We start from the raw sequence: 6,000 nt of genomic DNA on the forward strand, positions 1-6,000 counted from the left end.
TAGAAAAATTATAGATTTACAGAAAAATCATTCACAAAATATAAGTTCCCATATCTCTGACTCCATTTTAACATTTCTCATCAGTGTAGTACCTTTGTTACAATTGATGAGAGAATATTATTATAATGTTCTACTAACTATACTCCATAGTCTATGTTAGGGTTCACTGTGGTGTACAATTCAATGGAACTTTTTTTTTTCACATGGGCAGGCACCAGGAATCAAACCCAGGTCTCCAGCATGGCAGGTCAGGATTCTGCCACTGAGCCACTGTTGCTCATCCAGTCCTATGGTACTTTTAAAAACCTTTTTGTTCTAGCAACATATATAACAACTGAAATTCCCTCTTTTAACCATATTCAGACTTGTAATTCAATTGTGTTAACTACATGCACAATGTGTTACCAGCACCACTATACAGTACCTAAACATTTCCTCTACACCAAATAGAAACTCTGGACCAATTTAGAATTATCTCCCCATTCCCTAACCCCATCTTGGTCCCCGGTAACCTGTATTGTAGTTTCAGACTCTACAAACTTGTTTATTCTAATTAGTTCATATCAGTGAAACCACATAATATTTGTCCTTTTGTTTCTGGCTTATTTCATTCATCATGATATCTTTAAGGGTCATCCATGTTGTCACATGTATCAGGATTTCATTCCTTTCTACAGTTGAATAATAGTCCATTGATATATATGCCACAATTATTTTATCCATTCATAGATTGATGGACATTTAGGTTGCTTGTATCTTTTGGCAATTGTGAATAATGCTGCTATGAGAACCAATGTGCAAATATCTGTTTGATCCATGCCTTCAATATACCTAGAAGTGGGATTGTCAGGTGCTCATAGTAGTTATATACTTAGCTTTCTGAGGAATAGTCAAACTATCTTCCACAGTGGCTGCACTATTTCACATTGCCACCAACAGTGAATGAGTTTTTCTATTTCTCCACAATTTCTCCATTTACTAATTTCTTGTTTTGTTTTGTTTTAATAGCAACCATTCTAATGTGTGTGAAATGGTATCTCACTGTGGTTTGGAACTGCATTTCCCCAGTGGCAAATGTTTTGGCTTGCTAAAGCTGCCAGAATGCAATATACCAGGAATAGTTTGGCTTTTACAATGGGGATTTATTAACTTATAATTTACAGTTCTTAGATCAAAAAAATACCCAACTCAAGGCATCAACAGAAAAATACCTGGACTGTGGAAATAGGCTGCTGGCAACCTCTGTCACATGGGAAGGCACATGGACAGCAACTGCTTGCTTCACTCCCAGGTTTCATTACTTTCAGCTTCTGGTTCCTGTGGTCCTCTCTGAGCTTCTGTGGGTCCTCTCAGCTTCTCCAGAGCTTTTCTCTCTGTGCTTCTCTTACTTTCATTTCTTAGTTTACCTGGGGCTTCTCTGAGCTCTCTAGATTTTTTTCTATGTGTCCTTTATCCTCTTATAGGGGACTCCAATATGGGGATTCACCATGAATGGGAGAGTCACATCTCAATTGAAACAACCTGTCATGGTCAGGTTCATGTGTCAACTTGGCCAAATGGTGGTACCTGTTTGTCTGGTTGGGCAAGTGCTGGCTTGTCTGTTGTGATGAGGACATTTCATAAAATTAAATCATGACCATGTCAGCTGCATCCACAGCTGATTCTATTTGTAATCAGCCAAAGGGGAATATCTTCTGCAATAAGTGATGGTTAATCTAATCACTGGAAGCTTTTTAAGGAGGATTCAGAAGAGACAGGCTCTCTTCCTGCTTCAGCTGGCGAGCCTCTCCTGTGGAGTTCATCCAGACCCTCCATCAGAATCATCGGTTTCACAGCCTGCCCTGCGGACTTAGGACTCTGCATTCCTGCGGTCACGTGAGACACTTTTATAAATTTGTATTTGCGCGTTCCCTGTTGATTCTGTTTCTCTAGGGAACCCTAACCAATATACAACCTAATCAGATGGTCCCAAGTACACTAGGTCTGCACCCAGAGGAATGGAGTAAAAAACCATGGACTTTTCTGGGGTACATAACCGCTTCAAATTACCACAGTTAATGATATTGAGCATCTTTTCATGTGCTTTCTGGCTACTGTATATCTTCTTTGGAGAGATGTCCAAGATTTCTGCCCATTTTTGAATTGTGTTGTTCGTCTTTTTTGTGAAGTTGAAGGGCATCTTTATATATACTAGATATTAATACTTTCTCAGATATGTGCTTTCTAAATATTTTCTCCCACTGTGTAGGTTGTCTATTTTTAATTATTGTTAAATATAACATATACACAAAGAAAAGAAAGAAAAAAAGCAATAATTTCCAAAGCACTCTTCAACAAGTGCATACAGATTTCAGAGTTTGCTATGGGTGGCCATTCCACCATTTCAAATTTTTCCTTTTAGCTTCTCAAATACACTTGGAGGCTAGAAGAAATATGTATTTTTTGCTTTTTTTTGGTGAAAATAACATATATATGAAAAAAGCAAATAAATTGCAAAGCACATCGCAACAATTAGTTGTAGAACAGATTTCAGAGTTTGGTATGGATTACAATTCCACCATTTTAGGTTTTTACTTCCAGTTGCTCTAAGATACTGAAAACTAAAAGAAATATCAATATAAAGATTCAGCAATCATACTTATTTGTTAAGCCCTACCTTTTCTCTATAACTCTACCATCACCCTTGATCTTTCTCCTACTCTTTAGGGGTATTTGGGATATGCCCATTCTAACTGTTTCATGTTGGAAGGGGCTGACAATAATATGGGGTAAGGAGATGGTACTAGCTAATGGGCCCTCTGCATTTCTGGACCTATCTGGTCCAGGAACCCATCTGGAGGTTGTAGGTTTCTAGAAAGTTACCCTAGTGCAAGGAACCTTTGTAGAATAGTATATAATGCCCTAGGTGTCTTTTAGGATCAGCTGGAATGGTTTTGGTAAGTTATGACAGGTAGCAATGTCTAACTGAAGCTTGCATAAAAGTGATATCCAGAGTAGCTTCTTGACTCTATTTGAACTTTCTTAGTCACTGATAATTTATTAGTTACAATTCTTTCCCCCTTTTTGGGGAATTTGGAAGAATATTAGAAAAATAACAGATATTATGGAAATAAAAGACAGGATAGATGAATTGTCATATGATCCAGCAATACCATTGCTAGATATCTACTCCAAGGAAATGAGGGCAAGGACACAAAAGGACATTGCACACTAATGTTTATACAGCATTATATACAATTGCCAAGGGATGGAAACAGCCCAAATGTCCATCAACAGACAAGTGGCTAAACAAGCTGTGGTATATACATACGATGGAATATTATGCACCAGCTGTAAGACAGAATGAAGTCATGGAGCATATAACAACGTGGATGGACCTTGAGGACTTCATGCTGAGTGAGATTAGCCAGAAACATAAAGAAAAATACTGTATGGTCTCAGTGATATGAACTAACATTAATGAATGAATGTGGAGAATTTCAGTCAAAAACAGGGGTCATCAGGAAATAGAAATAGGGTAGATATTGGGTAATTGGAGCTGAAGGGAAACAGATTATACAACACTGATTGAAAAAATTCAGAAATGGATAGCACAATATTATCTGATTGTAGCACAATAATTTAAGAATATTGAATGAAGCTAAATGTGAGAATGATAGAGGGAGGAGGGCTGGGGGCACATATGAAACCAGAAGGAAAGATAGACGATAAAGACTGAGATGGTATAATCTAGGAATGCATAGAGTGTACAATGATAGTGACTAAATGTACAAATTAACAAATGTTTTTGTATGAGGAAGAACAAAGGAATGTCAATATTGTAGGGTGTTGAAAATAGATGGTCATCCATATTTTAAAACTTCAGCTTCTGTGTGAGACTAAAGCAACATATATTTATTTGGTACAAAATTTATATTTTGACTAGAGCATTTCCTAATATAACTTATATGGAAAGGTTAATTGAACACCATAAGTACAAGCAACCTTAGTAGAGCATGAGATCTTGTACGTTTGTCCAGAGTGATGTCCCAATAAATCACAGAATGATTTGAACAGTGAATAAAGAAGTATTTGTGAAGTCCTCTTGGGGGAATGGTGGGAAGGGGTAAATTCAACTTCCTCACATGGAGAATTCCTGATACTCTTGCAAGCAGTGGGGACAATCAAATCAATAGGCACAGCCCTCAATCTTGGGGTTTGTTCATATGAAATGTATCCCGCAAAGGATAGGCTAAGCCTACTTAAAATTAGGCCTAAGAGTCACCCCCAGAGTACCTCTTTTGTTGCTCAGATGTAGCCTATCACTCTCTCAACCAACCAACACGACAAGCAAACTCACTACCCTCACCCTGTCTACACGGAACATGACTCCCAGTGGTGTAAACCTCCCTGCAATGTGGGACAGAAATCCTAGAATGAGCTGGGGCTCAGCATCGAGGGATTGAGAAAATCTTCTCGACCAAAATGGGGAACAGCGAAATTAGACAAAATAAAGTGTCAGTGGCTGAGAGATTCCTGAGGCAAGAGGTTATTCTGGAGGTTATTCGTATGCATTATATAGATATCCCCTTTTTTAGTCTAAGATATATTAGAGAGGCTAGAGGGAATTGCTTGAAACTGTAGAGCTGTGTTCCAGTAGCCATGTTTCTTGAAGATGAATGTATAATGATATAACTTTTGCAATGTGACTACATGATTGTGAAAACCTTGTGTCTGATGCTCCTTTTATCTTGTATGGACAGATGAATAAAAAATATGGATTAAAAATAAATAAGTAAGTAATAGGGGGAACAAATGCTAAAACAAACTGAGTAGATTGAAATACTAGTGATCAATAAAAGAGTGGTAAGAGGTATAAGAACAAAATAAGAGGAACAAAATTAAAATATATTGGATAATATTGGGTAGATGGAAATACTAGTGGTCAATGAGAGGGAAGGGTAATGTATGAAGTATGTATAAGGTTTTTCTTTTTATTTCTTTTTCTGGAGTGATGCAAATGTTCTAAAAAATGATCATGGTGATAAATACACAGCTATGTGATGATATTGTGAGTCATTAATTGCATACCATGTATGAAATGTTGTATGTAAGAATGTGTATGTTTATATATTGTTGTTGTTTTTTAACTTTTTATTGTATAATATAACATATATTGTATGTTGTTTTAGCAATAAAAATACTTTAAATTCTTGGAGACAAGAACTATTATACTGACTTCATATGAAACTGTATAAATTGATTTTTATTTATTATTAAAAAATCAATTGCCCATAGATATGAGAGTCTGTTTCTGAATTCTCACTTTGATTCTATTGGCCTATAAATCTGCCCTCATGCCAGTACCATGCTGTTTTGACCATAAAATCTTAGTAATAAGCTTTAAAATCAGGAAATGTGAGTTCCCCAACTTCCTTCTCTCTCTCTGTCTTTTCTTTTAAATGATGTTTTTGGCTATTCAGGGCCCCTTACACTTCCCTATAAATTTGAGGGCTGACTTTTATATTTCTGTATTAGAATTTTTATTTGGATTGCTTTGAATTTGTAAATCACTTTGGGCAAAATTAACATCTTGACAATATTTAGTCTTCCAATCCATGGCATGGAATGTCCTTCCATTTATTTAGATCTTTGACTTCTTTTAGCAATGTTTTATAGCTTTCTCTGTATCCTTGGTTAAATTTCTTCCTACATATTTGATTCTTTTAGTTGCTATTGTAAACAGAATTTTTTTCTTAATTTTCTCTTCTCATTTTCATTACGAGTATATAGAAACAGCACTAATTTTCATATGTTCATCTTTAACTCTGCCATGTTGGTGAATTTCTTTATTTTTTTTTTTTTTTTTTTTTTTTTTTTTTTTTTTTTTTATAAAGGAAAGACAGAGAGAAGGAAGGAAGGATAGAAGGAAGGAAAGGAGGAAGAAAGGGAAACATCTTTTAAACATTTTCTTGTTTTATTGTATTTTGTTTCTCCGTTTTTTTTTTGTTACATGGGCTG

The sequence above is a fragment of the Tamandua tetradactyla genome, chromosome 10 (assembly GCF_023851605.1).
Source record: "Tamandua tetradactyla isolate mTamTet1 chromosome 10, mTamTet1.pri, whole genome shotgun sequence".
Classification (NCBI taxonomy): Eukaryota; Metazoa; Chordata; class Mammalia; order Pilosa; family Myrmecophagidae; genus Tamandua; species Tamandua tetradactyla.